At 38.9% G+C, this 19,361-nt stretch overlaps 1 protein-coding gene and 1 non-coding gene across 6 annotated transcripts in view; both read right to left on the bottom strand.

Annotated features, from left to right (window-relative positions):
- The window catches only part of PCDH11X (protocadherin 11 X-linked), a 999,015-nt gene that overhangs the window by 604,036 nt on the left and 375,618 nt on the right, over window positions 1-19,361 (bottom strand). The gene's annotated exons all lie outside the window — the stretch shown is intronic.
- On the bottom strand, window positions 4,454-4,526 carry TRNAC-ACA (transfer RNA cysteine (anticodon ACA)). The gene has a single exon. It is a non-coding gene; the product is annotated as a tRNA-Cys (tRNA).

Here is a 19,361-nt window from a genome sequence, read left to right as displayed (position 1 = left end):
TTGGACTCTGTGGGAGAGGGCGAGGGTGGGATGATTTGGGAGAATGACATGGAAACATGTATAATATCATATATGAAATGAATCACCAGTCCAGATTCGATGCAGGATACAGGATGCTTGGGGCTGGTACACTGGGATGACCCAGAGGGATGGTATGGGAAGGGAGTTGGGAGAGGCGTTCAGGATGGGGAACACATGTAAACCCATGGCTAATTCATATCAATGTATGGAAAAAATGACTACAATATTGTAAACTAATTAGCCTCCAACTAAAATAAATAAATTAAAATAAAAAGAAAACTAAGATCATGGTATCCAGTCCCATCACTTCGTGACAAATAGATGGGGAAACAGAGGAAACAGTTGCTGACTTTATTTTTTGGGGCTCCCAAATCACTGCATATTTTGATTGCAGCCATGAAATTAAAAGACACTTACTCCTTGGAAGGAAAGTTATGATCAACTTAGACAGCATATTAAAAAGCAGAGACATTACTTTGCCAACAAAGGTCCGTCTAGTCAAGGCTATGTTTTTTCCAGTGGTCATGTATGTATGTGAGAGTTGGACTATAATAAAGAAAGCTGAACACAGAAGATTGATACTTTTGAACTGTGGTGTTGGAGAAGACTCTTGAGAGTCCCTTGGACTGCAAGGAGATCCAACCAGTCCATCCTAAAGGAGATCAGTCCTGGGTATTCATTGGAAGGACTGATATTGAAGCTAAAACTCCAATACTTTGGCCACCTGATGCGAAGAGCTCCCTCATTTGAAAAGACCCTGATGCTGGGAAAGATTGAGGGCAAGAAGAGAAGGGAACGATGGAGGATGAGATGGTTGGACGGCATCACTGACACAATGGACATGGGTTTGGGTGGACTCCGGGAGTTGGTAGTGGACAGGGAGGCCTGGCGTGCTGCAGCTCATGGGATTGAAAAGAGTTGGACAGAACTGAGCATTTGAATTGAGCTGAATTATCTGTGTAACCAAATAGAATAATAAATTCTATTGTGCTTATTGGAGTTGACCACAGGCCTGTTGATAATTGTCCACTGTTAACTACCTAGGCTTAAGGCATATGAGTCATGGGTTAACTTTGATTGTATCTTTATTTCCTTTCTTCAGACTAGTTTCAGGGAATTTGGGGAGGTGGGTTTGAGCACATACACTTAGGGTATATGCTGTGACTGCTGCTAAGTAGCTTCAGTCTTGTCCGACTCTGTGCGACCCCATAGATGGCAGCCTAGCAGGCTCCCCTGTCCCTGGGATTCTCCAGGCAAGAACACTGGAATGGGTTGCCATTTCCTTCTCCAATGCATGAAAGTGAAAAAATAAAGTGAAGTCGCTCAGTCGTGTCTGACTTGTAGCGACCCCATGGACTGCAGCCCACCACGCCCCTCCATTCATGGGATTTTCCAGGCAAGAGTACTGAAGTGGGTTGCCATTGCCTTCTCTGTAGGATATATAAGGTTTTCACAAAAACTGGCCGGGGTCCTTGGCTAAGAGGAGACTCTGCCTTGGGCCCACCAATGTAATAAACTGTACTCCACTATCTGCATTGTCCTTCTGAGTGAGTTTGTTTCCTGGAACATGTGGCTACAAGACTATAAATTCCAGACATTTTTCTTCAATTTTCATTATTTTAAGAGTCACTGCAGCCTTCAGGATTTTTGTAAGAATTTTAAGTGCTTTCATTCTACTTGGGATTCATACTTTTCACAAAATAAATTTCAAATTATTTTGTAAAAAATTTTTGTTCTGTATTTGTGAATTTTTATCTTTAAAATAATAGGAAAATAAGTCAATCTGAATTCTCCTCACAATTCATTTATCAATGGTTTATAATATGTCCTTGAAACAAATGAAGACTCAATGGGTAAAAAGTAAGTGGTGGTGGTGGCTGGTGAGAAGTGTTAGAGTATGCCAAAAACAAAACAAATATTAAGTAGGACCACTAAATATAGAACATTTTGAAAATTACACATGTGTGTGTACACATAAATAAAAGTTATTCAAGAGATTGTAATTACATACAAGCCTTGTGCTGTTCTTAGTCATTCAGTCATACCCTACTCTTTGAAACCCCATAGACTATAGCCTGCCCGGCTCCTTTGTCCATGGGGATTTGCCAGACAAGAATACTGGAATGGGTTGCCATGTCCTCCTCCAGGGGATCTTCCCAACCCAGGGATCAAACCCAGGTCTCCTGCATTGCGGGTGGATTCTTTACCAGCTAAGCCACCAGGGAAGCCCAAGAATACTGGAGTGGGTAGCCCATCCTATCTTTAAGAAACTTTCCCACTCAGGAATTGAACTGGGGTCTCCTGATTTTGAGGCAGATTCTTTACTGGCTTAGGTACCTGGAAAGTCCATACAACCCTTACGTATCATATAAAAACATGTATTGCAAAAAACTGGCTCAGTTCTAAAAAACTGTTCTGTTTTCTTTGAATGCCACACTAAAATTCAGGAATTCAACTCAAAAAATGACTATTACATTTATGCTTTAAATACATCAAGATATTTCTAAAACTTAAATGGACAAGCCTCAAAGGATAAAAATTTATTTGGCTACATGATTACAAATTTAAATGGCCCTATCATTCAACTGATTTGTAAGTTTTACTGTCTATTAGAAAATAAACCACGTTCAAAGTGAGAGGGTTTTAGATCATCTAAATTCTGGATTCTAGCCCCAAAGAAGCTTTTGTAATGAAATCAGAATGTGCTACTGTCTACATGCTGAGTTTTAACCTCTGCACTTTAATAGCTGTTGCTGCTGCTAAGTCGCTTCAGTTGTGTCTGTCTCTGTGCAACCCCATAGATGGCAGCCCACCAGGTTCTCTGTCCACAGGATTCTCTAGGCAAGAATACTGGAGTGGGTTGCCATTTCCTTCTCTGACTTTAATAGCTAGGTGCATTATTTGTACCAGAACTACTCCAAAGGAAAGCACAGGGTACAATGTCTCAAACTAAGCTTTAATTAAGAATCACTTAAGTCACTTAGTTTACAGTTTAAAACAACTGACAGTTACAGTGAGGGTTGTGACTCCCCATTCTCCCACTCTTCAAAAAACTATGGAAAACTATTCCAAGGTCTGTGGTATATGCCCTAGAGAACATTTAAAAATATGGCAGAAGCTATAAACTGAAGCAGAGATATTGTAATATCTTCATGTATATAATTTTTCTCTTCTTCTACTCTCATGTAAAAGTAGTAGCTTGAATTATAGAACTGCATATGGTTTTATAAGCAAAGATATAAAGGTTAACTTTCAAAACTGACAAATATTCTGCATGTTGAATCTGAATCTAATTCTTGAAACAATGTTCCCTGCTATATTGCACATTGAACGACTATATGTGTTGGCAGGTGTTGTAGGAATTGAAGGAAGTTAAACTTGGAAGATAAAGGAAGCTTTACTTTTCAAGCAACTCAGCACATTGCCTGAAAATATCTACAAGCCTGTGATTTGACTAATCCATTAAATTCCTGTGGCATTTTCAGTGAGGATTTTAAAGCTCTAGTGAAATCCATTACAATGAATAAAAAGAATCAAGTCAAAATCTTTAAATCTATTCATTTTTGTTTAGACCCAATCTGAAAAATCATCTCCTATGTACATCCAAACTTGGGAAACCAAGGTAACATTTCAATGATGAACCATATGTTGGCTGTGCTTGTTCATTCTGCTTCTTCCAGTGAACTTGTAGTGTAATGGTGTGTCACAGTGAAAAGGAGTACATAAAAAATCAGTTTAGATTCAGTTTTATCCGGCCACTTTTTTCTTTTTTGCCACACCAGCATGTGGAACTTCCCCCACGAGGGATTGAACTCATGCTCCCTGCCTTGGAAGCATGGAGTTCTAATCACTAAAGCACCAGAAAAATCTGCCACCTCTTTTCCTATAATTTTAAGACAGTTACTTTGACTGTTAAATAGAAAGATTACAATGTTTTAACTAAAAAAGGAAACCAATCTAAATAATTTCCCTCATGGAGTTGTAAATTGGAAAGTTCTTATTTGAGGGATTTTAGCTTATCAAAAAGGAACATAAATACATGCATATTTTTTTTGTACCTGTGTGTATTTTTCAGGGAGAATATCTTCTTCAGTTATGCATAATTCATATCTGCTTCAAAAAGTTAGAAATTTTAGGTAAAGGTGCCTAAAATTTGAATCCTTTTTGTCTGAGCATACACACACACACACGTATATGTGTGTGTGTATGTGTGTGTGTATATATGTATATATATATATATATATAATACATATGCAAACCTATTATTTTTTAGTTCTTTTCCATTATAGGTTATTGAAGAAGTGCAGTGAAGTCACTCAGTCGTGTCCAACTCTTTGTGACCGCATGGACTGTAGCTTACCAGGCTCCTCCATCCATGGGATTTTCCAGGCAATAGTACTGGAGTGGGTTGCCATTTCCTTCTCCAGGGAATCTTCCTGACCCAGGGATCGAACCTGGGTCTCCTGCATTGTAGACAGACGCTTTACCATCTGAGCCACCAGGGAAGTCTCTATTATATGTTATTACATGATATCAAATATACTGCTGTGTGCTATACAGTAGGTTGTTGGTTATCTAACATTTGAATATTAAAGACCCACTAGGAACATTGAATTAATCACCCAAAAGTATGGTTTATTCTTCATGACTTTCTTGCAAAATCAGATTTCCACACCCCCCCCCCCCCCGCCCACAACAAGTATATTGAACTGTATGCTAGGCTGTATGAGCTTCCAGGATGGCTCAGTGGTAAAGAATCTGGCCACAGTGTGGGAGACCCAGGTTCAATCCCTGGGTCGAGATGATCCCCTGGAGAAGGAAATGGCCACCCACACCAGTGTCCTTGTCTGAAAAATCCCATGGAAGAGTTGGACATGACTTAGCAACTAAACAATGGCAACAATGCTAGGCTGTAGTAGTTTTGCAGGGAAGCTGCATATTTACAATGTCTACCTTTCTTTTCCTTGAATGATTAAAGGACACTGTTTTCAAGCAGTGGAAACATCTTTGGTGGTCTCCATTCCAATAATGTTAACTCAAATCCAAGAAAGACTCTAGCAAAATCATATTCTCTTCCAAGTCAACCTGTAACATCTTTACCTTTTGCTCTGTTATTCACCTTTGCTTACTTACAACTGGGTATAATAGGTTTATTATCTCTTTGTACTACTAATTTTAATCACTCTTTTATATAATCTCCTATTTTTAGGATCACCTTTGACACTAAAAATAAAAGTAACTTCTCCTTTGTCCCAATTTCCATCCAAGATTCTGTGGACTATTTCATTTGTTTTTTTCCTTAATGGATTTGCTCTTATCTTTATTCTCATTTATCAAAGTTTCTTGTTTAGGTGAACAATTGTGTTCCTGATTTATGCTTCTCATTACATGGTTTAAATTATTTTTTTAATTGAGGCAATGTTGATTATATAAGTTTCACATGTGCAACATTATATTTTTACTTTGGTATACACTACAGAATTACAAATATATTTGGAAGTCAGATTTGAAAATCAGATTTTCCAGGAAAAATTATTTGTGCCAATTAAGTAGAAAAGCAAGATTCCTTTGTACTCTTTTTTCTACATGTCTACTTTCCTGGTTAATATTGAAGTCATCATGAATATATGACCTAATCAATTTTGGCTGTTTGTCTTCAAGAAGGAGCTAAATGATAGTCTTTGACTTGTCAGATTATGTCATTATAACTTCTATTATATCTAGAAGAAGCTTAGAGAATCAATTGCCTCAAACAATGCAGGACTTCCCTGGTGATCCAGTGGTAGGAATTCGCTGCCAATGCAGAGGACATAAGTTCAATCCCTGCTGCTGGAAGAGTTCATATACTGTGGGGCAACTAAACCCATGCACCTCAACTACTGAAACTGGGCTCCCTAGAGCCATATGCTCCACAACAAGAAAAGCCAGGGGATGAGAAGTTTTCACACCAAACTAGAGAGTAGCCCCGCTTGCTGCAACTAGAGAAAGCCCATGCACAGCAACAAAAATTCAGTGCAAGCAAAACTAAATACATAAATCAATAAAAACAGCTAAACAAACAAAATTAAAGGCTCTTTTCATCTTCTTTATTCTGAAAAATCACATAGTAAGAGTTATTTCATGGTTGAGCAAGACTTTAGCAGTGAATTCAGTACAGACCTACCTGCAGTAAGTCCTAGACTATTAGAATATATCATCAGAAAGAAATGTAATCTCAAAGTCAATAGCCTGCATTGGTTAATGTTTTGGGACCCCCAGAAAGAAAGGTTAATGCCTTTCCTGGCATTATTTGGGTAAAATAGTCCTTCAATTACAACCTGGTCATAGAAGATTACGATAATGAAATAATTTCTTATAAAGATATATTTTAAAAAAAACTGTAAACAATTTCAATATACTGAGGCAATTTTCTGGATAATTCAAATATAAATCTGTTAATCAATTGGATATTTTATTTCCTCAAGAAAATTGTCTTGAGAAAGAAGTCAATGACCATAATTATATGTGCAACTGTCTTAAATATTTTTTGAATAGACATGTCTAGTGAGCGCTATTCTTCCAAACATATAAAGAGAAGATTCATTCATTTAAAGAAACCTGTATTCACAGAAAGAAACCTGTATCACCTTAAGAAAAATCTCATTTTCTAAACAACTGATTTTATTTTGAATTCATCCACTCCTCAGATCTATGTTCTTCACCTAAGCCAGCTACATAGCTAGCTTACAACACTACGTGCTGAGATGTATATGGATTAAACATTTTGCCCACAAGTTTTTTTTTTTTTTCTTTTGTTTGGTTTTGCTGCTCCTCTACTGAATTACTGAGCAGTGGACATAGAGTTTCACCAGTAATCGAAAGTGAAATAGTTTTTTTTAACTATAATCTCCATGAAGCCAACACACTTTTGGTGATAAAAAGATAAACAAGAACTGTAAGGAAACTCCTGTAACCTAACAAAGGACAACTGTAAAATAACCGCAGCTATCATCATACTAAATGCTGAAAGACTGATGATGCTGCTAAGTCGCTTCAGTCGTGTCCGACCTTGTGCGACCCCAGAGATGGCAGCCCACCAGGCTCTTCTGTCCCTGGGATTCTCCAAGCAAGAATACTGAAGTGGGTTGCCATTTCCTTCTCCAATGCATGCATGCATGCTAAGTCACTTCAGTCATGTCCGACTCTGTGCGACCCCGTGGACAGCAGCCCACCAGGCTCCTCTGTCCACAGGATTCTCCAGGCAAGAATTCTGGAGTGGGTTGCCATTTCCTACTCCAGGTGAAAGACTAAATGTTTCTTTACTTAGATCTAGGGTATCTGGCCTCCCACTGCAATCCAACATTGTACTAGAGATTCTAGCTAGAACAATTAGTCAAGAAAAAGTAATAGATGGCATCTAGATTGGAAAGGAAGAAGTACAGCTACTTCTATATGAGAATGACATATAAAAAATCTTGTATATAGTCTTGTATATAGAAAATCCTAACTGAACTACTTTATGGTAGCAATTCTTATCAATAATGAAATTAAAATAATTCCACTTACAATTGTATCTAAAAGATAAAATATTTAATAAATTTAGCCCCAAAAAGTGCAAGTTATTTGTACAGTGAAGATTCAAAATACTGTTGACATAAGTCAAAGAAATATTAAATAAATAGAGAGATATTAAATATTTATGGAACAGAACACTTAATATTGTTAAGATGACAAAACTTTTTAGATGGATCTATAGATTCAACATAATCTCTATCATAATTCCAACTGCACTATTTTGAAGAACTTGACAAGCTGATCTTAAAATGTATGCTATGGTATGCTATGCTAAGTCACTTCAGTTGTGTCCGACTCTGTGCGACCCCATAAAATGCATAGGGAAATACATAGAACTTATTCAAACAATAAACAATATTGAGAAAGAAATAAAACAACATTGGAGAACTCATACATCTCAATTTCAAAATGTACTACAATGCAAGAAAGAGCAGTACTAAAAATAAGAGACATATAGGTCAATGGAGCATAATTGAGTCCATAAATAAACCTTCACATTTTAAATCCGTTTCTTTTGTACAGGGTTATACTAAGACAGGCTTCCCAGGTGACACTAGTGGTAAAGAATCTACCTGCCAATGTAGGAGACACAAGAGACGTGGGTTCAATCCCTGGTTTGGGAAAATCTCATGGAATAGAAAATGGCAACACATTCCAATATTCTTTCCTGGAGAATCTCATGGACAGAGGAATCTGGAGGTCCATAGGGTCATAAAGAATCAGATATGACTGAAGTGACTTAGCACACAGCACATACTAAACACAATGGGGAAAAAGGGTCTTCTCAACAGATATTCCTAGAAAGAATGGATACCTACATTAAAAAAAATAATAATAACATTTTGGAATCCTTTCTCACATTGTATGAAAAATTAAATCAAAATGGCTCATAGATCTAAATTTATGAGCTAAGACTTTAAACTCTGATAAAAAAATATAGGAGGAAATTTTCACTACTTTGGGTTAAGCTAGCAGCACAAACATCAGTAGAAAAATAAGTAATATTGGAATTAATCAAAATTTAAAACTTTTGTGCTTTAAATTATGCCATAATAAAAGTGAAAAGACAAACCACAGAATCGGGGAAAAATTTGTAAATAGTGTATCTGATGATAGACTATGTCTATAATGCATGCATAAAAAACCCTTAAAAGTTCATTAAAAAGGATAAGTAAGAATAGAAATTTTTTCAGAGATTATGCACAAATGAACAAAAAGTGCATGAAAAGATGATGAATGCTGTTAGTCATCAGGTAAATGCAAATTAACACTGCTATAAGTTACCATTTTACACCTACTACAGGATTAGTTGTTTTTGTTTAGTTTCTAAGTCATGTCCAACTCTTTGCAACCCCAGGGACTGTAGCCCAGCAGGCTCCTCTGTCCATGGAATTTTCCAGGCAAGAATACTGGAATGGGTTGCTATTTCCTTCTCCAAGGGATCTTACCAACCCAGTGATCGAACCTGCATCTCTTGCATTGGCAGGCATTGGCCAGCAGATTATTTACCACTGAGCCATCAGAGAAGCCCCATACTATAGGATGGCTACAACCAAAAAGACAAACAATAGCATGTTTTGAGGATATAGAGAAGTTGGAACTCTCAAATATTGCTAATGGGAATGTAAAGTGGTACAGGTGCTTTAGAAAATAGTTTTGCTCAAAATGTTAAGCATATCACTGACCCAACAATTCCACATCTAGAGAATTGAAAACATGTCCATACAAAAGTTCTACACAAATAAATGCTCACAGAGCACTATTCATAACAGTCATAAAGTGAAAATAATCCAAATGACCATCAACTGATGAATGGATTTAAAAAAGAAAAAGTTATATATACATATGATGGGCTTCCCAGGTGCTACTAGTAGTAAAGAACTTGCCTCCCAATGCAGAAGACATAAGAGACACAAATTCAATCCCTGGGTCAGGAAGATTCCCTAGATGACAGCATGGCAACCCACTTCAGTATTCTTGCTTAGAGAATACCCTGGACAGAGGGTCCTGGAGGACTACAGTCCATAGGGTCACACAGAGGCAGACACAACTGAAGTGACTTAGAACGCATGCACACATATATAAAATGGAATATTATTCAGCCATAAAAAGGAAGAAGTACTAGATACATGCCAAAATATGGATAAACCGTGAGGACATTATGTTAAAGGAAAGAATTTAGATGCAAAAGACCACTTATTATTTGGTTACACTTATGTAAAATGTCCAGAAGAAGTACATCTTATAGAGATAGAAAGTCCATTAGTGGTTGCCTTGGCTTACAGGAATTTGGTGATTGAAAGCTAATCTACACTGGGTTTCCTTGCTCTAAATTTTTTTGTGATGGTGGTTGCAAACTTTGAATACATTAAAAATCATTGAATTGTACACTTTAAAAAATGGATTTTTACAGTATGTGATTTGTATCTCAAAAATGCTGTTGTAAAAAGCGATTGAAAAAATTACTCCGCATTCATTTGTCAACCGATTTTTGAACACCTACTTTGAGTTTCTCAAACTTTAGTGTGCATTAGAGGAGCTGCTCCACCTTCAAGGTCAGGAGGGGCGACCGTTAGGAGATACCCCTCATCCAAGTTAAGGAGCAGCAGCTGCGCTTTGCTGGAGCAGCAGTGAAGACATACCCCACGTCCAAGGTAAGACAAACCCAAGTAAGACGGTAGGTGTTGCCAGAGGGCATCAGAGGGCAGACACAAGAAAAGCACAATCACAGAAAACTAGCCAGTCTGATCACATGGACCACAGCCTTGTCTAACTCAATGAAACTAAGCCATACCGTGTGGGGCCACCCAAGATAGGAGGGTCATGGTGGAGAGGTCTGACAGAATGTGTTCCACTGGAGAAGGGAATGGCAAACCACCTCAGTATTCTTGCCTTGAAAACCCCATGGACAGTACAAAAAGGCAAAATGATAGGATACTGAAAGGGGAACTCCCTGGGTTGGTATGTGCCCAATATGCTACGGGAGATCAGTGGAGAAATAACTCCAGAAAGAATGAAGGGATGGAGCCAAAGCAAACACGATACCCAGTTGTGGATGTGAGTAGTGATAGAACCGAGGTCCGATGCTGTAAAGAGCAATAATGCATAGGAACCTGGAATGTCAGGTCCATGCATCAAGAAAAATTGGAAGTGGTCAAACAGGAGATGGCGAGAGTGACTGTCAACATTCTAGAAATCAGTGAAATAAAATGGACTGGAATGGGTGAATTTAACTCAGATGAACATTATATCTACTACTGTGGGCAGGAATCCTTTAGAAGAAATGTAGTAGCCAGCATGGTCAACAAAAGACTTCAAAATGCAGTACTTGGATGCAATCTCAAAAAAGGCAGAATGATCTCTGTTCATTTCCAAGGCAAACCATTCAATATCATGGTAATCCAAGCCTATGCTCCAACCAGTAAGGCTGAAGAAGCTGAAGTTGAATGGCTCTATGAAGACCTACAAGACTTTTTAGAACTAACACCCAAAAAAGATGACCTTTTCATTATAGGGGACTGGAATGCAAAACTAGGGAGTCAAGAAACACTTGGAGTAACAGGCAAATTTGGCCTTAGAGTACGGAATGAAGCAGGGCAAAGGCTAATAGAGTTTAGCCAAGAGAACACACTGATCATAGCAAACGTTCTCTTCCAACAACACAAGAGAAGACTCTACACATGGACATCACCAGATGGTCAACACCAGAATCAGATCGATAATATTCTTTGCAGCCAAAGATGGAGAAGCTCTATATAGCCAGTAAAAACAAGACCAGGAGCTGACTATGGCTCAGATCATGAACTCCTTATTACCAAATTCAGACTTATATTGAAGAAAGTGGGGAAAACCACTAGACCATTCAGGTATGACCTAAATCAAATCCCTAATGATTATACCGTGGAAGTAAGAAATAGATTTAAGGGACTAGATCTGATAGACAGAGTGCCTGGTGAACTATGGACGGAGGGTTGTGACACTGTACGGGAGACAGGGATCAAGACTATCCCCATGGAAAAGAAATGCAAAAAAGCAAAATGGCTGTCTGAAGAGGTCTTAGAAATAGCTATGAAAAGAAGAGAAGCAAAAAGTAAAGGAGAAAAGGAAAGATATAAGAATCTGAATGCAGAGTTCCAAAGAATAGCAAGGAGAGATAAGGAAAACTTCCTCAGCGAACAATGCAAAGAAATAGAGGAAAGCAATAGAATGGGAAAGACTAGAGATCTCTTCAAGAAAATTAGAGATACCAAGGGAATATTTCATGCAAAGATGGGCTTAATAAAGGACAGAAATGGTATGGACCTGACAGAAGCAGAAGATATTAAGAAGAGGTGTCAAGAATACACAGAAAAACTGTACAAAAAAAAAATCTGCACGACCAAGATAATCACGATGATGTGATGACTCACCTAGAGCCAGACATCCTGTAATGTGAAGTCAAGAGGGCCTTAGAAAGCATCACTACAAACCAAAGCTAGTGGAGGTGATGAAATTCCAGTTGAGCTATTTCAAATCCTGAAAGATGATGCTGTGAAAGTGCTGCACTCAATAGGGCAGCAAATTTGGAAAACTCAGCAGTGGTTACAGGACTAGGAAAGGTCAGTTTTCATTCCAATTCCAAAGAAAGGCAATGCCAAAGAATGCTCAAACTACTGCACAATTGCACTCATCTCACAGGCTAGTAAAGTAATACTCAAAATTCTCCAAGCCATTCTTCAGCAGTATGTGAAACACGAATTCCCAGATGTCCAAGCTGGTTTTCAAAAAGGCAGAGGAACCAGAGATCAAATTGCCAACATCTGCTGAATCATCAAAAAAGCAAGAGATTTAAAGAAAAAAACATCTATTTCTGCTTTATTGACTATCCCAAAGCCTTTGACTGTGTGGATCACAGTACTCTGTTGAAAATTTTGAAAGAGATGGGAATACCAGACCACCGGACCTGCCTCTTGAGAAACCTATATGCAGGTCAGGAAGCAACAGTTAGAACTGGACATGAAACAACAGACTGGTTCCAAATAGGAAAAGGAGTATGTCCATGCTGTATATTGTCACCCTGCTTATTTAACTTATATGCAGAATACATCATGAGAAACGCTGGGCTGGAAAAAACACAAGCTGGAATCAAGATTGCTGGGAGAAATATCAATAACCTCAGATATGCAGATGACACCACCCTTCTGGCAGAAAGTGAAGAGGAACTTAAAAGGCTTTTGATAAAAGTGAAAGAGGAGAGTGAAAAAGTTGGCTTAAAGCGCAACATTCAGAAAACTAAGATCATGGCATCTGGTCCCATCACTTCATGGGAAATAAATGGGGAAACAGTGTAAACAGTGTCAGACTTTACTTTTTGGGGCTCCAAAATCACTGCGGATGGTAATTGCAGCCATAAAATTAAAAGACTCTTACTCCTTGGAAGGAAAGTCATGACCAACATAGATAGCATATTAAAAAGCAGAGACATTACTTTGCCAACAAAGGTCCGTCTAGTCAAGGCTATTGTTTTTCCAGTGGTCATGCATGGATGTGAGTGTTGGACTGTGAAGAAAGCTGAGCACTGAAGAATTGATGCTTTTGAACTGTGATGTTGGAGAAGACTCTTGAGAGTCCCTTGGACTACAAGGAGATCAAACCAGTCTATCCTAAAGGAGATCAATCCTGGGTGTTCATTGGAAGGACTGATGCTGAAACTGAAACTCCCATACTTTGGCTACCTCATGCAAAGAGTTGACTCATTGTAAAAGACCGTGATGCTCTGAGGGAATAGGGGCAGGTGGAGAAGGGGATGACAGAGGATATGATGACTGGATGGCACCACCGACTCGAAGGGAATGAGTCTGAGTAAACTCCGGGAGTTGGTGATGGACAGGGAGGCCTGGCGTGCTGCAGTCCATGGAGTCACAAACAGTTGTACATGACTGAGCGACTGAACCAAACTTAAGTTAAAAGCTTCCACTGTTTCAATCCATAAAGTATCTGCCCACAATGTGGGAGCCTCAAGTTCAATCCCTGAGTCAGGAAGATCCCCTGAAGGAGGAAATGGCAATCTACTCAATATTCTTGCCTAGAGACTCCTATGGACAGAGAAGCCTGGTGTGTTCCAGTCCATAAGTCACAAAGAGCTGGCCACACCTGAAGCACACACTGGGTCTATACTGCTCTCTGTTCATACTCCACACTGTAAAAAGTTCTTGTAATTAATATTTTTTATATGTGTCTCCTCCACTAGATTGTGAGATCCTTGAAGGCAGGAACTGTATCTTATTAGTCATTTTATCACCCTTCCAAAACTTTTTTCTCAGTGTTTATTTTCAATCAGATACAATGGCAGTTGGTAGAAATTCAATGAAGTTAATGTTTAGCACACTCCATAGCTTACAGTGAGCAGTGAAAAAAATTTTATGGACATTGAAGAGGGAATAGATACAATAATATATTCCAGTGTATCAAAAATACAAAGTACTGAAGAGGTTATATTAAGAACCATCCAATCAATTGTTCATGAAGTTGGCTAAATTAATTACAAAGAATAGATATGCAGTCTCTTTCTAAAGTTACTGGCCCAGAAATATATGGGGTTGGTGCAATTAATATAATAATAGTTGGCATTTGCCATTTGGATTAAAACCTAAATGTAAGTTCACTAACTCTTTTCCTATGAAATTGAATCTCTGTGCTTCAGTCTCCATCTGTTGTGAGCAGTACTTTGGATGAAAACTTTCAGAAGAGTAAGAATGTTTCTGAAATTCATTCTTAGCTCTAATTTTGTCGTATAAATTTATAAAAATTTTTTTATATCTCTGAAAGCATTGTACTATAGCCCCTTTTCTCCCACAAGAGTTAGAAGACTCACCTGAAGTCTATAATTTTCACAATGCTTCAAGGCATTGAACCAAATTTAGACCTGCATTGGAAATGAATGTAACTGACTTCCACAGTACATAAATCGTGAACTTCCAGATGTTCAAGTTGGATTTAGAAAAGGCAGAGGAACCAGAAATCAAATTGCCAATATCCACTGGATCATTGAAAAGCAAGAGAGTCCCAGAAAATCATCTACTTTTGCTTTATTGACTATGTCAAAGCCTTTGACTGTGTGGATCACAAGAAACTGTGGAAAAATCTTAAAGAGAGGAATACCAGACCACCTTACCTGCCTCCTGAGAACTCTGCATGCAGGTCAAGAAGCAACAGTTGGAACTGAACATGCAGCAACAGATTGGTTCCAAATTAGGAAAGGAATACCTCAAGTATATTGTCAAGTCAAGTACATCTTGTATATTACCAAGTGTGTTGTCAAGGAGTATGTCAAGCATATTGTCACCCTGCTTATTTAACTTTTATGCAGAGTACATCATGAGAAATGCTGGACTGGATGAAGCACAAGCTGAAATCAAGATTGCTGGGAGAAATATTAATAACCTCATACACGCAGATGACACCACACTTATGGCAGAATGCAAAGAAGAACTAAAGAGCCTCTTGAAAGTGAAAGAGGAAAGTGAAAAAGTTGTCTTAAAACTCAACATTCAGAAAACTAAGATCAGGGGGAGGAGCTAAGATGGCTGAGGAATAGGACGGGGAGAACACTTTCTCCCCCACAAATTCATCAAAAGAACATTTAAACGCCAAGTAAATTCCACAAAACAACTTCTGAATGCTGGCAGAGGACATCAGGCACCCAGAAAAGCAACCCATTGTCTTCGAAAGGAGGTAGGAAAAAATATAAAAGACAAAAAAAGAGACAAAAGAGGGAGGGACAGAGCTCTGTCCCAGGAAGGGAGTCTTAAAAAGAGAGAAGTTTCCAAAAACCAGGAAACATTCTCACTGCCGAGTCTGTGCCGAGCCTTGGAAACACAGAGGGCAACATAACAGGGAGGAAAAATAAATAACCAATTAAAACCCACAGATTACGAGCACTACGGTAACTCCCCCAGCGGAGAAGCAGCGCAGACACCTGCATCCGCCATTAGCAAGCCGGAGCTGGGCAGGGAGGCACGGTGCAGGCTGCATCACTTAGAGTAAGGATCTGGCCTGAATACCCTGAGTGCTACCTGAGTGAAATAATTTGGGCTAGCAAACCAGACCTTGGGATATCTACCACGCAAAAAGCCAGCTGTAGCCTAAGACACCGCCAGGCCCACACATGGAACAAAGGACTGTACAGAGATAGCCAGCTGCAGACCATCCCCCTCCGGTGACAGGGAGCCAGAGCCTGAAGGGGGCAATCGCAGCCCCAGAAAGACATTATCTACAAAACTGAAAGCAGGCTTCTTTGCTAACTAAAACTTCTTGGGGTTCTGGATAGTCAACATCCTCCTAAGAAGGTGCACTGGTTGTACACACAGATAACCAAGTGGCAGGGAGGCAATAAGTCGCAGCAACCACACTCACCAAACACCTCATCATTGAAAGACAAGTATATGTCTTGTCTTTCTTGTCTGAGCTGCTTGGATCTGGGAAGGGTCTGGGAAGGGTCTGGGAAGGCACAGATCTGAGTCTGTGCCTCTGACGACTACCTGAGTGCCTGAACCTGAGTGGCTTAGACCTGGGAGTGCAAGCAGCCCAGGGCCGGCCGCAGATGATTCCCGGAGGAGCAATGTAGAGCCTGAGCAGTGTGGCAGGGAGGCTACACGTGCCGTGAGCAGGGGCAGGCCCAGTGTGGCTGAGGCACTGCAAGCACACACCAGTCATTTATTTGCAGCATCCCTCCCTCCCCACAGCACGACTGAACAAGTGAGCCTTAAAAAAAAAAAAAAAGGTGTCCACCACTGCCCCTTTTGTATCAGGGCGGAAATCAGACACTGAAGAGACCAGCAAACAGAAGAAGCTATAACAGAGGGAACCACCTTGGAAGCACCAGGCAATAGATTAAAACCCCGTGGTTAGTACCGACTACGTAGGAAGCGGCCTAGATCTTGAGAAATATAAGCCGGAACAAGGAACTAGCTGAAAATGAACTGAACCCACAATACCCACAACAACATCAGAGACAGTCCTATATATATTTTTACTATTTTTACAATCATTCTTTCTTTCTTTTTTTAAAATTTTTAAAAAAATTTTAAGTCCACTATTACTCCTTTAATTTTCACTTTTATAACCTACTATTACTTTGCAAAAACAAAAAGACCCTTTTAAAAAAAAAAAAAAGCTAACTTCATATATATATATTTTTTATAACTTTTGTGACCTTTTTTTTTTCTTCTTCTTCTTTTCTTCAACATTGTATTTTTGAAATTCCAAACTCTGCTCTACATTTTTAATTGTAGCTTTTTGGTATTTGTCAATTTTGTACCTATATTTTATAACTTTTGTGACTTTTTTTTCCCCTCTCTTTCTTTCTCTTCATCTTTTCTTTAACATTGTATTCCTGAAATTCCAAACTCTACTCTAAATTTTTAATTTATGCTTTTTGGTATTTGTTATCAATTTTGTACCTATATCTTCTTTATAATTTTTGTGACTTTGTTTGTTTTTGGTTTTTTTTTCTCTTTCTTTTTCTTCTTCTTTTCTTTAACATTGTATTCTTGAAATTCCAAACTCTAGATTTTTAATTTTTGCTTTTAGATATTTGTTACCAATTTTGTACCTTTAAGAACTCAATCTTCAGTACCCATTTTTTTACTAGGGAGTGAGATTACTGGCTTGACTGCTCTCTCTCCCTTTGGACTCTCCTTTTTTTCCACCAGGTCACCTGTGTCTCCTCCCTAACCCTTCTCTACTCTACCCAACTATGTGAATTTCTGTGTGTTCCAGACGGTGGAGAACACTTAGGGAACTGATTACTGGCTGGATCAGTCTCTCTCCTTTTCATTCCCTCCTTTTATCCTCCTAGCAACCTCTGTCTCCTTCCTCCCTCTTCTCTTCTCTGTATAACTCCGTGAACATCTCAGAGTGGTCCAGTTGTAGAGTGCACCTAAGGAAGTGATTACTGGTTAGCCCACTCTCTCCTCTATTGATTCCACCTCATCTCATTTGGGTCACCTCTAACTCCCTCCTCCCTCTTCTCTTCTCCATGTAATGCTGGGAACCTCTCTGGGTGACCCTCACGGTGGAGAAACTTTTCATCTTTAACCTAGATGTTTTATCAGTGGTTCTGTATAGAAGGAGAAGTTTTGAGACTACTGTAAAAATAAGACTGATAACTGGAAGCAAGAGGCTTAAGTCCAAACCTTGACTCCAGGGAATATTAACTGACAGGAGCTCATCAAACGCCTCCATACCTACACTGAAACCAAGCACCACACAAGGGCCAACAAGTTCCAGGGCAAGACATACCAAGCAAATTCTCCAGCAACACAAGAACACAGCCCTGAGCTCCAAGATACAGGCTGCCCAAAGTCACCCCAAAACCATAGACATCTTACAACTCATTAGTGGACACTTCATTGCACTCCAGAGAGAAGAAATCCAGCTCCCCCCACCAGAACACCGACACAAGCTTCCCTAAACAAGAAACCTTGACAAGCCACCTGTACAAACCCACACACAGTGAGGAAATGCCACAATAAAGAGAACTCCACAAACTGCCAGAATACAGAAAGGACACCCCAAACTCAGCAATTTAAACAAGATGAAGAGACAGAGGAATACCCAGCAGGTAAAGGAACAGGATAAATGCCCACCAAACCAAACAAAAGAGGAAGAGATAGGGAATCTACCTGATAAAGAATTCTGAATAACGATAGTGAAATTGATCCAAAATCTTGAAATCAAAATGGAATCATAGATAAATAGCCTGGAGACAAGGATTGAGAAGATGCAAGAAAGGTTTAACGAGGATCTAAAAGAAATAAAAAAGAGTCCATATATAATGAATAATGCAATAAATGAGATCAAAAACACTCTGGAGGTGACAAATAGTAGAATAACAGAGGCAGAAGATAGGATTAGTGAATTAGAAGATAGAATGGTAGAAATAAATGAATCAGAGAGGAAAAAAGAAAAACGAATTAAAAGAAGTGAGGACAATCTCAGAGACCTCCAGGACAATATTAAACCCTACAACATTCGAATCATAGGGGTCCCAGAAGAAGAAGACAAAAAGAAAGACCATGAGAAAATACTTGAGGAGATAATAGTTGAAAACTTCCCTAAAATGGGGAAGGAAATAATCACTCAAGTGCAAGAAACCCAGAGAGTCCCAAACAGGATAAACCCAAGGTGAAACACCCCAAGACACATATTAATCAAATTAACAAAGATCAAACACAAAGAACAAATATTAAAAGCAGAAAGGGAAAAACAACAACACACAAGGGAATTCCCATAAGGATAACAGCTGATCTTTCAATAGAAACTCTTCAAGCTAGGAGGGAATGGCAAGACATACTTAAAATGAAGAAAGAAAATAAACTACAGCCCAGATTATTGTACCCAGCAAGGATCTCATTCAAATATGAAGGAGAAATCAAAAGCTTTCAGACAAGCAAAAGTTGAGAGAATTCAGCACCACCAAACCAGCTCTCCAACAAATACTAAAGGATATTCTCTAGACAGGAAACACAAAAACGGTGTATAAATTCGAACCCAAAACAATAGAGTAAATGGCAATGGGATCATACTTCTCAATAATTACCTTAAACGTAAATGGGTTGAATGCCCCAACGAAAAGACAAAGACTGGCTGAATGGATACAAAAACAAGACCCCTACATATGTTGTCTACAGGAGACCCACCTCAAAACAGGGGACGCATACGACTGAAACTGAAGGGCTTGAAAAAGATTATCCATGCAAATAGGGACCAAAAGAAAGCAGGAATAGCAATACTCATATCAGATA

The sequence above is a fragment of the Bos indicus genome, chromosome X (genome assembly GCF_029378745.1).
Source record: "Bos indicus isolate NIAB-ARS_2022 breed Sahiwal x Tharparkar chromosome X, NIAB-ARS_B.indTharparkar_mat_pri_1.0, whole genome shotgun sequence".
In the NCBI taxonomy this organism is placed as follows: Eukaryota; Metazoa; Chordata; class Mammalia; order Artiodactyla; family Bovidae; genus Bos; species Bos indicus.
The sequence above is the reverse complement of the archived record's forward strand: the minus strand, read 5'-3'. Positions and strand labels throughout refer to the sequence as shown.